The sequence below is a fragment of the Lissotriton vulgaris genome, chromosome 11 (genome assembly GCF_964263255.1).
Source record: "Lissotriton vulgaris chromosome 11, aLisVul1.2, whole genome shotgun sequence".
NCBI classification, from domain to species: domain Eukaryota; kingdom Metazoa; phylum Chordata; class Amphibia; order Caudata; family Salamandridae; genus Lissotriton; species Lissotriton vulgaris.
In genome coordinates this window covers 374,388,227-374,407,821 of record NC_141699.1, presented here as the reverse complement: position 1 = coordinate 374,407,821, position 19,595 = coordinate 374,388,227, and the positions used below count along the sequence as shown (strand labels likewise).

The following is a 19,595-nucleotide window of genomic DNA, read 5'->3' as shown; positions in this document are numbered from 1 at the left end:
TACACCTTAATCGACGTAATTACATCTGCTCGTTTTTGCAAAATTCCTCAGGAATATAACCTCAAATCTTTCACACATTACTGACTAATATGCAGTATATAATACATTGAAACACTGCAGAAGTGCTCCGAAAACTGCACCACTCACGAAAAATAGTGTTGAGGTTGTGAGCATAAGTAATTGTATCTATCTGGCATAGAAGATTTTCCCTTCCTTTTTCTACCGCTTTCCGCTCTTTGACAGGTTCAAATGTCCAAACATGCACTTAACAACATTTTCTCTGTGTTGATCTCTCTTTATCCCCCTCTTTCGTGTCCATCTCCTTTTATGCCCTTTCGTCTCCGGGTTTCAATCTACTGCTTCTCTGGTAATGTAGTCACCTGCGTGCTTGGGCAGAAGTAGTGTTGGAACAGTTTGCCTCCTTCCCGTTGCTCATGTTGTCTTCCAGGCCTCTAATCTTTCTTCTATTTTCCTTGAGCCCAAAGTGGCAACCACTCCGCTGCATGCCCTGGGGCTGTGAGTGACATCAGATATGGTTTCTGGCATCTCGCTTGCACGTGGAATCTGAAACCAGCCTATTCAGCTTTAGTGGGGGTCGAGCCAGCTCTGCGGCTTCAGGGCGGCCATCTTGCATTCTCCTCACGGCATCTATATTGTGTCAACCTGCTCTTTTACAGTAAACAAAACAATCTATTCTCAACTTTTATCCAATCCTGAAACATGCAGTGGCTGAATCTGTAGTAAATCTTTGTGTTACTCTGCACATTGATATGCGTACCCAGAGGACATTAGGATCAAGGTGTTGATTTTTCCCCTAAAGGGCGCTTTTAAATGTTCACCACTTCCAGCATAATAAATATGAAACCAGGCAACCAGCTATTAAACATTACGTTCAGATTTAGAGTGCTGATGGAAATCACAGCCGATATATTCAAAAAGGTTTCTAGAGAATACCGTTGGTAGCCTGTGGGTTGCTGAAAACACAGATGGGACGGGCTATTGGTGTTTAAAGGTGTCAGTTTGAGTCAAGGTGGTATACATTTAGCCAGTAGTACTTTGCTTATGTTTTTTCTGCTGGACACAAAGAACAACTTCCAAAAATTACATTTGATTAAACTAATCTAGTAAAAAGCAACTCACCAATTGGGCTTTCCAAATGGGAAACATATCGACCATTATTTCGTTTTTAAGCAAGCAAGAAAAGTGAAAGTTCACACTTTCAATACTTGCTGTCTAGGATGCTTTGCCTCGCATCCATTTAGTGTATTCCCATTCAAGCTACGTGATTGGACATTTAAATTGTCTGAACAAATTGAGTCTAAAGTAGCTGTTTATTTGCACGCTCCCTTGATCGACAATGCTGTTGACAAAGCGCTTGCTGACATAGTGTTGCATCCCTGAAACAGGTTCCAAAATTGAGCATTGGTCACACAACATCTCTGCTGTCCCTTGACATCCCCTCACAGGAAATGCCATCCAGTGTCTATCCTCGGTCTGGCTTGCGGTGGATTAGGGAGTTTGAACAGAGGGATGTGATTCGTCCATCCCATCATTCATCCACCCACCTTTTCACACATCCATCCATCATTCATCCATCCACCCTTTCACACAGCCATCCATCATTCCTCCATCCACCCTTTCACCCATACATTCATCCACCCTTTCATCCATCCATCCATCATTCATCCACCCTTTCACACAGCCTTCCATCATTCATCCATCCACCCTTTCACCCATACATCCATCATTCATCCATCCACCCTTTCACACAGCCAACCAGCCATCCATCATTCATCCACCCACCCTTTCACACATCCATCATTCATCCACCCTTTCATCCATCATTCATCCACCCTTTCACCCATACATCCATCATTCATCCATCCACCCTTTCACACAGCCATCCATCATTCATCCATCCACCCTTTCACCCATCCATCCATTATTCATCCACCCTTTCACACAGCCATCCATCCATCATTCATCCATCCACCCTTTCACCCATCCATCCATCCATCATTCATCCTTCCACCCTTTCACCCATCCATCATTCATACATCCACCCATTCACACATCCATTCGTCCAGCCATCCATCATTCATCCATCCACCGTTTCACACAGCCATCCATCCATCATTCATCCACCCACCCTTTCACACAGCCATCCATCATTCATCCACCATTTCATACAGCCAGCCATCATTCATCCACCCACCCTTTCACACAGCCATCCATCATTCATCCATCCACCTTTTCACCCATTCAACCATAATTCATCTACCCTTTCATCCATCCATCCTTCATCCACCCACCCTTTCACCCATTCATCCATAATTTATCCACCCACCCTTTCACACATCCATCCATCCATCATTCATCCATCCACTCTTTCACACAGCCATCCATCCATACATCATTCATCCACCCTTTCACACAGCCATCCATACATCATTCATCCTTCCACCCTTTCACCCATCCATCATTCATACACCCACCCATTCACACATCCATTCATCCACCCACCCTTTCACGCAGCCATCCATCATTCATCCACCCTTTCACACGGCCATCCAGCCATCCTTCATCCATCCACCCTTTCATCCTTCCATCCATACATCCATCCTTCATCCATCCACCCTTTCATCCATCCATCATTCATCCACCCACCATTTCATCCATCCATCCTTCATCCATCCACCCTTTCATCCTTCCATCCATACATTCATCCATCCACCCTTTCATCCTTCCATCCATACATCCATCCTTCATCCATCCACCCTTTCATCTTTCCATCCATCCACCCATCATTCATCCACCCACCTTTTCACACATCCATCCATCCATCATTCATCCATGCAACCTTTTATCCATCCATACATCCATCCTTCATCCATCCACCCTTTCATCCTTCCACCCATACATCCATCCTTTATCCATCCCACCTTGCATCTGTCATAATCCGTCAGCTGCCTTTATCAGGCATGTCTTCTTGCATCATCTGTCATAATCCTTCATCTTGCAAGCAGGCACGCAGGCATCATTGCAGCACGCGTTGTCATTGCTCACGCACGCAGGCATCATCGTAGCAAGCGTTGTCATTGCTAGCAATGTAAAAGTCAATGCGCAGTTGTAGCATGCGTTCTAAAAGCATGCGATGTAAAGCCTCCTCCGAAGTTAAAGTCGCGTTGTGATGGCAGCGTGTGAAAAGACTGTCGTTGTAATGGGTGTTTCCCGTTGATATGACCATGAGGCCCGTTAAAGTCAGGAGCACAAGAGCAATGTTCGCTGCTAGAAAACTACCACCAAACTTTACACCCACTTCTCTGAACTTAGACACCCCCCAGAGAGTTTACGCTGGGTTATTCTAGAATACCACCAACAAATAACACAGACTGCTTTGTTCAGGATTGAACAAAGGTGGGTGTTCCGCCTTGACTTAGCAAATGTAGGGCTGAATGACGCCAGCGTGTGAAAAGACTGTCGTTGTAATGGGTGTTTCCCGTTGATATGACCATGAGGCCCGTTAAAGTTAGGAGCACAAGAGCAATGTTCGCTGCTAGAAAACTACCACCAAACTTTACACCCACTTCTCTGAACTTAGACACCCCCCAGAGAGTTTACGCTGGGTTATTCTAGAATACCACCACCAAATAACACAGACTGCTTTGTTCAGGATTGAACAAAGGTGGGTGTTCCGCCTTGACTTAGCAAATGTAGGGCTGAATGACGCCATTCCATGGAGCACTATCAATTATTCTGATATGTATGATTATTGTCCGCAACATAAACAAATGGCTATATTAGCTTATGACTTTATACAAATCCCTCACCTATGAATACATCTCTGCCACATGACATTGACATCAGGCCAGTCAGAAACAGAGAATAAGCTAGGTCAGGACAATATATCTCTTAATCAACAGTAGAGTATAATACTACACTCCAAGATGGCCGACATATGAACCACCCAATCGGCACCACCTCTCTACTATGGAGGTCGCCAACAACTACCGTTCTCATGAGCGACTAACACCTTTATGATTAAAAATCACACTGATATAGAAATGAGGTAACCCCTAAGTAGACTTAATTCAGACAGAGGCTATGTCAGGACAATATATCCCATAAAAAACAAAATAGTGGTAAATTCCACACTCCAAAATGGCCGACATATGAACCACCCTATTGGCACCACCTCGCCACAATGGAGGTCGCCAAATACTACCATTCTTATGAGCGACACGAGCACTCTGCACCATATACATTGTTTTTATTGACACAACCACACAAATCTTTACCAATTTTGAGGTGCCCCTGAAGGGTGGCTAAACCCAGTTAGTAGCCATCCTGGTAGTTTTACACCACATTCAAAGAAGGCCACCTTGGTTACACTGAGGATGATGTCACATTGACACCATCACCAGGTGCAGCTTATTTGCCCAGCTTAACGTCATCAGCAGAGGGTATTTAAAACAGGAACCGGCTACCTGTCATTTCCTTCCTGATGCTGCGGAGTGGGTAGGTGAGCCGGATTGCTCTGAGCGACAGCAGGTGAGTATGGAATACCGCATGGAGACTATGCCCTGCCACAGACTTATAAGAGAGGTAAGAGGTACTGGGGACAGAGGATAAGTTACCGCTGGTCTGTTGGAAGGGTACATTGACTCTTTTGTTCTCTAGAGCTCTGCACTAAGACATGGCTTGGACGCTGTAGACGCTTTTAAACATGCCTATCGACTACCAGTATGTTGGAGCAATAAGTGAAGGCGTTAGCAGTAACACGGGCAGGTCTGGGGCTTCTATGATCCTATTGAATAACCTAGTCATTGGTGCCGGTTTCACAACCTTGGGCTTATTTCAACCTTAACCATGCCTACTATCAATTATAATGCTCTAGAGTCAAGCTCTTAGCATCTAAATGATATGCCAACAAGCCAACTCCTAGTGTCCTGTTCTTTGTTCTTATTTTTAACATACAGCGACACTACTTTGAGTGTCCACATACTCCTCTGCGGTCTGATGAAGCAGCACAAGAACCTATAAGAGGTGAGCTGAATTACACTCACCATGATGTTCAACTGCTCTATCTGGATACACAGAGGTTTTAACATAAATGAAGGCACACACAGTGTGATATGCATGAGAGCACTGTGTTTTTATCACTTGTATAGATTTTAAGAGATTGTGTACGGCGAGGCACACCCACTGGAATTAATAGAAACATATACCATTATCTTCATGTGCTTTTTGATCCTTGTTGTTTGTACTCTAGGTTGGCTGTTTTTTCTCCGAGGCAATTTCCTACAGAGAGAAGAAGTGGTTTGTAGCACCACACACTGTATAGAAAATGTTACATAGGACTAAGGACTACAAGGTGTAGGAGTCACATGAAAACCATACTAGTAGCCTGTATAGTTTTGTAGTGATTGGTCTGGAGAAACACAATACCCGGAATTTAAAACATAATACCATGGTTGGGGGTTCTCCTTAATAATCAGGATTGATTTCTGTCCAAAAGAACACTTTTTGGGACATTAGGATAATCAAAGACTGGGGACATAACGCTCTCATTTATACCTTGCAGTTTGTATGCAGCTCTTAGATGACAGTTAATAGCTCACTGTTCTAAGTTAGGATTCTAACTTATAAACTGCAAGTAACAAAAGGCTCTCTCTGACAAAAGCAGTACCCATTGACCTATTTACATTATGTGCACTTTGTGATCTGCATGGCACATGTTCTTTGCAGCCGGTACATTAACCCTCTGAGCGACCTTCCCATGAGTCAAAACTTCCACTATACAAAATTCTGATCTCTCTCTAGGAAGAGCATTAATCACCAGAGTCATCATGACATTTTTATTGTTGCCGAAAATTAATGGAGGCCAGGAAGGAGGCAGCAAGCATTTTTAAAACCATAATATACTTGCAAACATGATGCCACCACCTAAAGTCAGCACCCGGTGCGGTCACACTGGTTGCACCGCCCTAGAGCTGGCCCTTCTCAAGGGTTCTGTGAAATCAGAGTCACTATTGTTCAAGGGCGTGCTGCTTCAAAGTTCTGCTCGCAAGACTGGAGGTGAACTTCAGTATGAATAGTGGTGGACAAGCCTTGAAGGTTAACCTACACTTGTCATGCTAGGGTCCATCTGCCTGTGCGAAGACACCAGGACTTCTAAGGTGTTGCGAAGCCTTCTAAGGTCTAGCATGTGATTGTGCTCTCGCAAGAGAATGGTCTGGTGGACTGGTTATTAAGGCTGAACCTAGTTCCGAGTTCCAAATTCAGCAGCTCTGACCATAGTGCCACATCCTCTCCCCCACTGAACTCCGTACTGCGCCACTGAGAAAAACTCCCACTGTCTTCAACTACAACCCAATTGTTGCCCGCAATAAACACCTGGATGCGGCTCAATTTAAATTACGCACTAGGCAAGAGCAATATGCGGCCTACAAAAAAATAGTAACAACATTCTTGAAAAAGCAAACACTTATAGGGAATGCAACATTTAGCAAACCATGGGAAATGTAAGCAGGAACAACATGGTTACCTTAATGCTTTTACACTTACTATTCAGAAATCAATGAGTGCTTTTGCCTGAAAAGTTAAGGACACAACTACAGGGCCCTGAATGGACCCATTTCAATGGCCATTGCTTATATCTTTACAAAACATAAGCAGTATGGTAAAAAGACCACATCCCTGTACGCAGTCGCATCACACATTTTGTTTTCCAATCCACACATTGCAGTACCTCCAGGATTGGTGCACTAGTTCCAAGTCCAGGGAAAACAAAGACAAGAAAACAAAAATAGCACTTCACTAGCAAACTCTGTAAAAGTGGCGCTAATGTGTTTCGGTGTGAATAAAATCAGTTTGGGCAGTTTGCTACCACTCTGAATTACTTTATTTAGTTATTTATCTATTTTTCATATTTTTTGCCTTTTATTCCCAATGCTGCACTTCGGAATTAAAATGTCAAAAAAATATCACATTTCCAGTAAAAGCGTCTTTCTTTTTTGGATCCATTTCACAGGGAAGCAAATAAAAGAAAGGAGAGGAAAGAGAGTGAGAAGCCCGTCTTAAAGTCACGGTTTTCATGGGCGTCCCCGGGTGGGGGGGGTAAGTGGTGCTCCAGGGGGGGGGCAAGCGCCCCTCCTTGCCCCCCCCCCTGCGGACGCCCATGCACTCAACATAATATCCTATCACACCGCCCCACCTCCTTCCAGGTGATATGTATGAAAGAACTGCAATCAGTGACAGACTACCCTCGTTCAGAACCCACCCTTTGTTGAACCATGTCTCAAGGTTAAACTACATTTCCCAGAATCCCTCATTCCAGACCTCACAAGCTGTTCTTCCCTGTTCTTCACCTCGAATGCCTCAATTCTAGGAAGTTGTCAAATTTACTTAAATATTCATGCCCCAAAGCCTCCTCCTACACCTGACCCCGCCGAAAATACGAAGTAATTTTTTTTTTAAAAGGTGTGGAAATAGTTCGTGAAATTAAACTCTAGAGATAGTTTGTAAGACAAAGACTATCAGGTCCTCTTTTCAATGTGCGTTGAATGTCCATATTCTTCACCAGGCTTGTGACAGTTATTCGTGACCGGAAAACCTAATTCCTGTGTTCATTCACCAAAATGCAAGTCCGTTTTTTCTTGTTATTCAATGTCCATATTCTTAGTTAATCAATGGGTGCAATCTTACTGAGGACGGAAGAATTATGTGAAAAACACGAAAAGATTGTAAGATGCACTCCAGCGTACACATTATTTAACCAAATGTTCTCCAAATGGATTAATTCAGTCTTGTGGCTGTGCTGCCCTTATGGGATCAAAAATGTGGTCCCTTTGTGTTCATTTTAATTACAGCGTAATTGGGCAGAGCGCTAAAGAGGCATGCACACCTATACAGTGCTGAACGACGTTACATTTTGGAGAAACTTTGGTTAAATAATGAGTACGCCAGAGTGCATCTTACAATCTTTTCATGTCTTTCTCCAAGAGAACCATCTTTGGGGGGATTGCCTGAAGTATGTCCAGCGGCGGTGGCGGGGTCAGTTCTTTGCAACCTCTTACTCTGGGTGTGCCAGAGGGGCACTTATATGGGTGGCGCTTGGAGTCCCCTTTAAGATTTTAAAAAGTAGCCCTGATGCCGACGGGAGGTATGTGGTGGTGGAGGGGACACTGGACGGGAGACACTTGTGTTTAGTAAACATTTATGCTCCAAACACCGATGACGGGGAATTCCTGACTGGAGTCCTGGGGGCACTAGACCTGGCGCCGGACGTGGAACTCCTTTTAGCTGGGGACTTTAATTGTGCCTTAAATGGGAAATGAGATAGATATCCCCCCAAGGTGGATGCCAAGCCCAAGACGCGGGAAGCCATGCGCCAGATGATTAGTAATTATCACTTGCTGGATATTTGGCGGCACCGAAACCCTGATTGTCGGGTTTACTCCTGTTATATGCCGGCAGCCAACACGTACAGCAGACTGGACTACTGCTTCATACAGGAAAAGGCAGCCGGGCGGGTTCTGGAGACGCAGTACCTGGCCCGATACCTATCTGACCACTCCCCCCTGCTGGTGGCCTACTCTTTGGGCCGCCCGCACTCCAAAATTCCGTTATGAAAACTTAACACTGAGGCCTTGACGGACCCGGTTTATATGGAGACGATCGCGGCGGGTTGGGAGGTTATTTTGAGCAGAACTGGAATACTGCGAGCTCCAGGGCGTTTGAGTGGGACGCAATGAAAGTAGTGCTGCAGGGGATTTGTGTGTCCACAGAGGTGGGGGTGCGGAGGGTGCTGGAGCGGGACCTAAATCAGCAAGAGGAAAATGTTAAGACCCTAGAGACAGCCCTTCCCACAGATCCGGAGGGGCTGGCCAAGTGGACGGCACAGCGACAAAAGATAGGGGAGATATGGGAGTCATGGGGCAGGTACAATAGTACTATAAGCAGGAGTCGATGGTACATTGAAGAAGACAAAGCCGGGCGCCTACTGGCGCGTTTGAGTAGGGCTGAGACACAACCTCTCCCGATATTAGCCCTACAAACCGAGGGGGGTCGACTGGTATACACCCAGCATGAAATTAATTCTGAGCTCGAGTCCAACGCTGCCCCGCTGGCTTTGGAGGCCTACCTTACTGAGATGGAACTAACCTGCCTTGACCCAGATAGTCAGGAATCCCTGGGGGAGCCTTTAAGGGGGGAGGCGGTGAGAGCGACGATTGCTCATCTGAGAACAGCTAGATCTCCTGGAATGGATGGCATGGCAGCGGAGTTGTACTAGACCGATCTCAATGCTTAACGTCGACCTTAAGATCATCAGTCAAGTCCTAGCCAACAGATTACTCCCCTACCTTAAGAAACTGGTCCACAACGACCAGTCCGGCTTTATCCTAGGCTGAAACGCGCTGCGGAATATCCGCCGTCTTGCCCATGTCATGCAATCGCTAGAGGGCAGGGCTGAACAGAGTACTCTGGTATTCCTCAATATTGAACAGGCGTTCGACTCGCTCAGGGGGGAATATCTGTGGCGGGTGCTCCTAAAAATGGGGATCGGTGAAGGGTTTGTAAATTGGGTAAGACTTCTATACACCCAGCAGGTGGTGAGGGCCCTCATGGGACGCTATGTCTCAGATACACTACCGATAGCCAGGGGGACGCGACAGGGGTGTCGGCTCTCCCCCTTGCTGTTCCCCCTGGCAATGGAGCCACTGGCATGCCACCTCTCTAGGGTCCTCCAGGGGCGGGGTATTCAAATTGGGGCCCGGGAACATATAGTATCACTGTATGCGGATGACGTGCTGGTGTATTTAAGGGAGCCGACCCACTCGTTCCGCTACTGCTGGCAACCTTGGGTCAGTTTGCTGAGGCCTCTGGACTTCATGTCAATAACACCAAATCGCAATTATATCCGGTCGGGTCGGAGGCTGGGGGGGCGGGGGGTAGGGATTTCCACTCCCAGAGTTTGGGCTTCCGTGGGTGTTCGATGTATTACGCTACCTCGGGATCTGGATCAGTAGGGATAGGGAAGTTTTCTACCAACACAATATGGGGAGGATACTGAGGGGTCTCCGTGGCATGATTGACTTCTGGAACACGCTCCGGCTCTCGTTGATGGGAAAGATCTCCTTGATTAAAATTGTGGTGCTTCCTCGCTGTCTTTCACAATGCAATGCTCATTCTTTGAAATTCCGCACCAGGTCTTTCGGGACCTTGATGCTATGCTGGTTCAACTACTGTGGAACGGTAAACAGAGTCGGGTGGGCCTAGAAGTTCTGAAATGTACCTGGGGTAGAGGCGGTCTAGAAATCCCTGAACTGGAACTTTATTATTTTGCGTCCCAATTACAGCACGCAGTGGCCTGGCTTGATGCGGACCCCTTGTGGGAATAGTCGCTCCTGGCGGACACATATGGGGATTAACAGTTGGGTGCACTTCTCTGGCACCATGGAGCGGCGAGTCCAGTGCCCTCCACAGGGCCGACTACTGGCTGTCATCTGGGCTAAGGTGATTAGACGGCTTATACAGGTACAACCGTTTGCCCCGGAAGCTGATTTCTGGCTGATGCCGCCTTTCGCGCTCATTGACCGGGTCATGTCTACCGACAAATGGAAGGCGGGACGCTGTCTTATGTTGGCGGACCTGTACCCCGAACAACGGTTTATAACCTACCAAGAAGCAGTCGACTCTTTCGAGCTGGGACAGGGACAATTCTTGCAAAATGCCAAAATAGCGGCAACGGCGCGAGGTCTATGGCCTTCATTTCCAGACGCCCCTGACAACACACATACTCTAGTCACAATGATAGCTATGGCGGGAGGAAGGAAACTAGTCACTCATCTATACAGGGCGATGCGGGAGGACAGAAGCTGCGCCCCTCTCAAAATAGAAGATAGATGGCGGAAAGTGAGCCGTCAAGAGATTACACAACAAGACTGGGAAAAGATTCACGGGGAGTACGTAAAGTGGCGGTTTCCAACAGATTTAAACAGATACAATACAACATGGTTCACATGACTTACCTATCACCCAAACGCCTCCATGCCATAGATAGCTTGAGGGATCATAGGTGCCCCAGATGCTACTGTGTACAGGCAGATTTCCCACATATGGTTTGGTCGTGCCCAAAGATGCAGATATACTGGACAGCGGTCCTAGAGGACCCACATGGCATAAAGGGATCCAGAGTGGCCCTAGAGATACGTACATGTCTCCTTGGACTGATTCCCTGGGACCCGAAACGTAAGGTCTGCAGGAAGTTCCTGATGTTAGGACTTGTTACAGCCAGACGACGAGTAGCAATTCACTGGATGACACAGAATGGGCCGGTGGTAACGAATTGGAAAGCGGATCTGAAGGAATGGGCAATAGCGGAGGAGGGACACATGCGTAGCACTAGGAGGGATGCCAAACTCCCGGAAGTATTGCAGGCATGGGGGCTAATGGTTCAGGAGATAGGGAGGAGCTCCCTGGATTCTACACAGATAGTGTCATCTGAAGTTAGTCGCACAGGGACCGCATTCCCTAGACGGGGAGAGGATTGAAATGTTGTCAGTGAATTCTTTGGAGGGGGGGGGGGGTTGCTGGGAGGGCGGGGTTGGACTCAGTTAAACAGTTCATATGGTTAAAGCTGCCAAAGTTTGTACTAATTGTTGGTTTGGTATAGGCTTCAAAGGCAATTCGAATTGGACTACTTGCAGACATACAGGGATTGTAAGGTTTGCTGACCGGAGTTATTTGTAAAAGTATCACTGTACTGTCATGTAAAGAGAACCTTAAAAAAACGCAATAAAAATATTTGAGAAAAAAAAACTCCTCCTAATCTTTCATGTCCTGTCTGTCCATAACTTGATGGACAATACGACCATGATGTGTTATGTCAACAAACAGTGTAGAGTGGGGTCTTTCCTTTTCAATATGCAAGCGCTGAGACACTGAGCTTGGATACTGAAACGTGATCTGGTTTGCCATCTACCAACTAGCATGTTCTCTAAAAACCACAGCTGACTCAGTATCATCTTGTTGGCAAAGAGTGAAATCGCCATCTGGAAACGGTCCAGACCATCTTTGCTTTGTGGAGCAGCCTCTAGTGGATCTTGTTGACACTTGCATGAATGCACATTGCCTTCAGTTCTGCGCCCTCCAGTATCTTTTGCTGGGAGCACTGGGGGTGGGGGGTATGTTTTTGTTTAGGTGACATTTTCCTATTCATTATGGATTTCCCCTGATACCTCGGGTCTTCAGATACATACTCCAGGACCGGGCTCAAGCCATTCTGTTCGCCCCGGATGATCCAACAAAGGTTTGGTACACAGACCTCAGTTAGAATGTATGACGTCACAACGGATACATTTACAATGCATGCCTTTACAACACAGTTTTTACATCACAACATCCTTTACAACGCATTCTTTTACATTGCATGCCATTACATCTCATTTTCAGAAACTACCTTCACAACGCATTCCATTACATCGCATTATACCTTTACAACGCATACCATTACAATGCATACCATTACATCGCATTTAAGGTAAGTGTTGGATAGTATAGGGGTAATAATTACTATTCTAACTCCAGTGAGTGCAACAGTAGGGTAAGTGTTGGCTAGTGTAGAGGTAAAGAATACTATTCTAACTCCAGTGAGTGTAACAGTAGGGTAAGTGTAAGATAGTGTGGAGGTACAAAATTACTATTCTAACTCTAGTGAGTGCAACAGTAGCGTAAGTGTTGGATAATGTAGGGGTACTATGCGTTGTAATGCTATGCATTGTAATGACTTGCGATGTAATGTCTGCGTTGTAGTGACATGCAATGTAATAGCTGCATTGTAATGACATGCTATGTAAAGGATGTTGCGATGTAATGACTGTTGTGTAAAGGTAGTGCGATGTAATGACTGCGTTGCAAAGGTTGTTTCCCCTCAAGGAACACTACCTGTGTTCGCCTCTCCATCTACCTCTCAAAGTGGACCATGTTTTCCAAGTAAGAGTGAAAGTTTCTGCACCTCAACCTCCAGAGGCTCATCTTCATGCCTGGAGATTGTGCTCTGGCATTTGAGCTCCTTCCAACTGCCTCAGGAGTTGTTCAACGTCTTACTGTCAGTGCACGAACCCTCAACAAAATCTGTTTACTCAGGAAAGTGGAATCTGTTTGTTACATGATGTGCAGAGCAGAATGTAGATCCACCTGAAGCATATCTATGGGAGGTCCTACCTTTTGCTCCGTTGCTGGTCCAACAGAATTGCGTAGTGGGCACTGTCAAGCATTTTTCAGTTTGGATGATGTTCAAATCCTTGACTGTGATTAGATTTCTGACGGGACTCATGTGAATACTCCTAACCCTTTGTAATACCCCAGTAAGGTCTGAAGCTTGTTTTCTCATTTTGAGATGGAGCATCTTTTAAGCCCCTTCAGTGTTGCCTGTTACATTTGCTTATGTTTAAATCTGTTCTGAATGAGGCCATTACTTTAGCGATGCTAATCAGTGAATTGCAGGCACTGTGTGTTCATCTGCCTTTCATGTTGTTAAGAAGTAGACAGAACAAGTGCTCCTGCCAACCTATATCTTTACTAACCCTTGAGCCTCACCTTCTGTTATAGTATACAAATTCGCAAAGCTTCCGCAGGAGAGACAGAGGTGGAATGTAACATATCTCCATTTTCCCAAAATCAAACAATAAATTAATACCAACAATAGATACATACAGCCAAAAACAGTAAAGCATGTCAAAAGAAAACAACCAAAAACCTAATTTAAAAGTTAAAAGATACAACATAACTGTTGGACCCGGCCTCGTGGCGTGGCCCTCGCTGACCCCCATAACTCCAGAACGACGGACGGAACTGATTCCCGTCCATCCAGAACTATACTCGAGACTCTTACATCGGACCTGAGACAACCTCCTCCCGATCGCGTGCCTGCACCCCTGCACGTGGCCATCAGACTCCATGTTTTGGCCACCCCGCCGGCCGGCCGGCCGCCTTCCTACCTTTCAGCAGCCTCTGGCCGCTCCCGGCTGCAGCTGGGTGTGCGCGTCCGGCGCGCCCGACCTGCCCGGGGGGTGAACGACTCACCAAGTACCCGAAACCAAGGCTTCCATCACACCTCCGGCCCCCTCCAGAGACACTGGTTGTCCTCACACCTCCGAACCATCCCTGGGGGCTGGTTTCGATCACACCTTTTAGCTTCCTAGCGAGCTGGCTCCAGGCCTTGATGAGCGTCTGGGATCCCCTGGACACATGGTCCAAAAGCATCAAAGACCCAACCGCCCAGACAATCGGGCGCCTGGCCCTCGGACCTCCGGCCTCCTGCCTCTGAGGGTCCGGACATCAAAGAGATCCTGGACTATAAGACAGCCTGCCTTCCATCTAGCCGGCAGTTGTATCTTGGACAAGAAAGCCCTGCTGATCTGATCGCGGCTGACCTTGAGGAGAACAGACTCTGACCCACCGAGCCCTGCTGACGTCGTCGCGGCTCATCCTCGAAGCTACGGAACGGAACCATCGAGCCCTGCTGACGCTGTCGCGGCTCCCTCTCGAAGAGTAAGACCTGAACCATTGGAGCCCTGCTGACCTCGTCGTCGAGGAGGTCTCGGGTGGTTAAGTCAAGTCAAGTCAAGTCAAGTCAAAAAATGTATATAGCGCGCTACATACCCAGAGGGTCTCAAGGCGCTTGCAGAGGGGTGGGGAATTACTTGTCAAATATCCACGTTTTAAGTTGCTTTCTGAATGCTAGGTGTTTCTGAGTAAGGCGAAGGTAAGTGGGAAGTGAGTTCCAGGTTTTAGCTGCCAGGTAGGAAAAGGATCTACCTCCCATGGTGGTTTTGTTGATGCGAGGTACAGTGGCAAGGGCTTGGTTGGATGATCGTAGCTGGCGTGAGGGGGTGTAGAAGGACAGTCGTGTGTTGAGGCATTCGGGTCCGGTTTCGTAGAGTGCTTTGTGTGCGTGGGTTAGGAGCCGGAAAGTGATCCTCTTATTGACGGGGAGCCAGTGGAGGTTTTTCAGGTGACCAGAGATATGTTCTTTACGCTGGATGTCTAATATGAGCCTGGCTGAAGCGTTCTGGATTCGTTGGAGTTTTTTCTGGAGTTTAGCGGTAGTTCCGGCGTAGAGGGTGTTTCCGTAGTCCAGTCGGCTCGTGACCAGAGCGTGGGTGACCGTTTTCCTAGTTTCGATGGGGATCCAACGAAATGTTTTTTTGAGCATGCGAAGAATGTTGAAGCAGGATGAAGAAACGGCGTTGACTTGTCTGTTCATCGAAAGTGAGGAATCCAGGATGACGCCCAGGTTCCGTGCGTGGTCCGTCGGGATGGGTGCTTTTCCAAGGGCTTCTGGCCACCAAGAGTCGTCCCAGGCAGATGGGGAGGTACCTAAGATAAGGACTTCTGTTTTATCTGAGTTCAGTTTCAGACGGCTGTGTTTCATCCATTCGGCTACTTCTTTCATTCCTTCGTGTAGGTTAGTTTTGGCGGTGCTAGGGTCATTGGTGAGTGATAGGATCAGTTGAGTGTCATCGGCGTAGGAGATAATGTTGAGGTTGTGTTGGCGTGCGATGGCCGCGAGGGGGCTCATGTATACGTTGAAAAGGGTGGGACTGAGTGAGGACCCTTGGGGTACGCCGCAGATGACTTCAGTGGCTTCTGAGATTAATGGTGGGAGGCGGACTCTCTGGGTTCTTCCGGTGAGGAACGAGGTGATCCATTCCAGTGCATTTCCTTGTATTCCGATGTTTCTGAGACGCTGTAGAAGGGTGCTATGGCAGACTGTGTCGAAGGCTGCGGAGAGGTCACGGAGGATGAGGGCGACTGTGTCTCCTTTGTCCAGGAGAGTTCGAATGTCGTCTGTTGCTACGATGAGGGCGGTTTCAGTGCTGTGCTTGGCTCGGAATCCAGATTGTGAGGAGTCGCATCTTGACCCCTGGGGTCACCGCCTTCCAACATTGGTGGCAGCGACGCGATACGAACCTACGTCTGAAGATCGTACCACTGACACACTACCTGAACCCACACGCAGCAAACGCACGAGGGAAAAAGAGCAATAATGACGACCACAGAATCTGGTGTAAAGACGACATTCGATAAAGACCTCTTGGAAGACTACACCCATAGAGAGCTAAAGCAGTTCTGCAGAGAACTGAGTATCACGAGTACCGGACTAAGTACGAAGGAAGATTTCCAGAAAGCGCTAACCGCTTGGGTAGAGTCCGGAGCATCCCTCCCCCTGACCGAAGACAACGAGGGAGGGAGGCCACAGACCGAACCCGGTACACCGGCCGGTGAAAGAAACCAGCAACCGACCCGGAGCCTAGCAACCGGGAGAGATCGGTCATCGGAAGAGATGGCCGACCGAGAACGTGACCGAAGCCATGAACTAGAACTGGTGCGCCTCAAATTGGAGGGCGAACTCAAACTTGCAGAAAAGAAATTGGCAATTGAGCAATTGCGGCTCCAAGGAGAGCTAGAGGAGAAGAAGCTCCAGAGGGAGCATGAAGGCCGTAAACTCCAGCTCGAGCACGAGCGCAGCCTCAAAGAACTATAGTTGAAAGCCAGAACAGAAGCAACCGGACCACCGGGACTCGGAAAGCAGGTGGTCCCCAAAGAAACGAAGGTGCACATCCCCAAAGACGTCGTGAAGGAGTTTTACAAAGGGGACGACATCCAGCAGTGGTTCAAGGCCTACGAGGTCGCCATGTCTGCCCACCGGGTCCCTGAGAAGGACTGGGGGGCCGGCCTGTGGAGCCGCTTCCTCAGCGAGGGGAGAGACACCCTGCTGGACCTACCGACCGCACACATGATCGCCTACCCCCACATGAAAGACGCTCTCCTATTCCGCTACGGCCTAACGCCAGAAATGTATCGCCAGCGGTTTAGGGAGTGCAAGAAGATTCCTGGCACCACATGGGTGGACTATGTGAACTACTACACCCGGGCCTTAGATGGGTGGATCAAGGGCAGCAATGTGACCACTTTCAAAGGCCTAGTCGCTTACGAGCACATGTCCGCCAATTGCTTTGTGGAACTGAGACAGCATCTCCTGGACAGCAAGCTCGCTAATCCACGAAAACTGGCTGTTGAAGCCGATCGCTGGGTGGCCACCCGAGTCCAGAAGGGGCCCGGGGGAGACCCCCCACGGAACGGCCAAGGATCTTCCCGCCAGCGGGGTGGGGGAGGTCGAGGCAAACAGCAAGGATTTCAGTCAGGGCCCCAGCGTAGCCCCCCCAGAAGCCAGGCCCCACTCTCTCCTCCCTCGACGAGAGCAGCCCCGAGCGTAGGTCCCCCGGGGCTCCGCCCCAGCACAGCGTGCTTCAAGTGTCAGCAACCTGGGCACTATGCCCGTGATCCCCGATGCCCCCTGGCCCAGAAATCCACTCCCACTGGCCCCTCCACCAGACAGATATCCTCCGTAGCCCTTGAAGAGGAAGAAATAGAAGAGCAGGGGGATTGGGAGCCCGCAGCCATGGTCTTAGCCTCCCTGGGGAATAGCGAGATGATCCCAGGAGATTACCTGCCCGACAACACAGAAAAGTATCGCCAGACAGTTAAAGTTAACGGGCGCAGCATAGGAGCCCTTAGAGACACAGGAGCCAGCATCACGTCTGTTAGATACACGCTAGTCCCTGAGTCCCTGATCATCCCCCACACCTCCTGCAGAGTGATAGCAGCTGACAATTCCGTCCGCACCTGCAGGATAGCACAGGTCCCGTTTGAGTGGGAGGGAGTTTCGGGCGATCTACGGTTAGCGGTCCGCACGGACATGCCTGTGGACTGCCTCCTGGGAAATGACCTAGAGAGTTCCAAGTGGAAAGAGGTAGAAAGAAGGACCCATCTAGAGATGTTGGGTCTGCCCCAATGGGCCTGTGTGAGCATCCGAGCCATGACCGCCAGAATGTCCAATCCCGGGAACGAAGAGTCTGAGTTCCCCAGTGCAGCCCCTGATGTCCCCGAGGGAAGCGAGCACCCCACGGTCCTCGACCAGCCCTCCACCGAAGGAAGCGAATCCGACGAAGGCCCCTCGGACCCACCGTCGAGCCGGTCCCCCCCCTAACAGATATCCCCGAGTTGGCCCAGTGGCGCCAAGAAGGAGGACCGTCCCGAGAGGAGTTCTGCCAAGAGCAGACCTCCTGCCCTGCCCTTGAGGGGCTCCGGCAACAGGCCGCAGCCCAGGCCGCTGGAGACCAGTCCGGCTCCCATTACCTTTACTGGGAAAACGGCCTACTTTACAGAGAACAGAAGACCGCCGAACTAGGGTCAGCCCACGTGCTGGTGGCACCCCTATGTTTCCGCGGCCTCCTCCTCAACCTGGCCCACGATGTGCCCCTGGCGGGACACTTGGGCCAAGATAAAACATTCCATCGGTTAGTGACCCATTTCTACTGGTCCCGCTTGCGGGCCGATGTGGAACACCACTGTAAGTCCTGCCCCACGTGTCAGGCTAGCGGCAAAAGCGGAGGCAAGCGCAAGGCTCCCCTCCAGCCCTTTCCAGTTGTCAGTACCCCCTTTGAGAGGGTGGGGATCGACATTGTCGGACCTCTGGACCTCCTTAGGTCACCGGCTCATGTTGGTTCTGGTCGATCACGCCACCCGATACCCCGAAGCCATCCCCCTCCAGACCGTGACAGCCCCAGTCGTGGGCCGGGCCCTCATGGGGATCTTCTCCCGGGTGGGATTCCCGCGGGAAGTGGTGAGCGACCGAGGCACAAACTTTAATGCCCGGTACATGAAGTCCCTTTGGCAACAGTGTGGGGTGTCGTACAGGTTCACCACCCCATACCATCCCCAGGGTAACGGCCTGGTGGAGCGGTTCAACCGCACCCTGAAAGGGTTGATCATGGGTCTCGAGGAGCCCTTGCGACGCAAGTGGGACGTCCTCCTGCCCTGCCTCCTGTTCGCATACCGAGAGGTTCCCCAGAAATCCTTGGGGTTCAGCCCTTTCGAGCTGCTCTATGGGCACCCCGTCCGGGGTCCCCTCAGCCTGGTCAAGGAAGGCTGGGAGACAGCCCCCCCGAGCACCCCCCCCTGATGTGTTCTCCTACGTCTTGCCCTCCGGAACCAGACGCGGAAGTTTCGCGAGCTGGCCGAGGCCAACCTGGAGGCCAGCCAAGAATAGATGAAACGCTGGTACGACCAAAATGCCACTCTGGTCGAGTTTCAACCCGGCCAAAAGGTTTGGGTCATGTCCCCAGTGGAACCTTGTGCCCTGCAGGACAAGTGGACTGGACCCTTTAAGGTGATAGAGCGCAAGAGCCAGGTCACCTACCTCGTTGATACGAAATCAGCCAGGAATGCCCTGAAAGTCTTACACGTGAACCGGCTCAAACCCCACTTTGTGCGTTCTGAGTTGGGATTACTCCTTGCCACCGACGACAGAGAGGAAGAGGAAACGGACCCTCTACCAGATCTCCTGTGTGCAAGGGATCAAGATGGCTCCGTAGAGGGAGTGAGTCTCTCCTCCTCCCTCACCCCCATGCAGCGTGAAGAATGTCGCCAATTGTTGGGACAATTCTCAGACCTCTTCTCCCTCATCCTCGGCGTCACCAGTTGGTGCATCCACGACGTGGACACCGGGGACAGCCCTCCGGTAC

The 19,595-nt window shown here is 49.2% G+C and overlaps 1 protein-coding gene across 1 annotated transcript in view; it reads left to right on the top strand.

The window, feature by feature from the left end:
- FAM178B (family with sequence similarity 178 member B) overlaps window positions 1-19,595 on the top strand; it is a 2,784,983-nt gene that overhangs the window by 474,399 nt on the left and 2,290,989 nt on the right. The gene's annotated exons all lie outside the window — the stretch shown is intronic.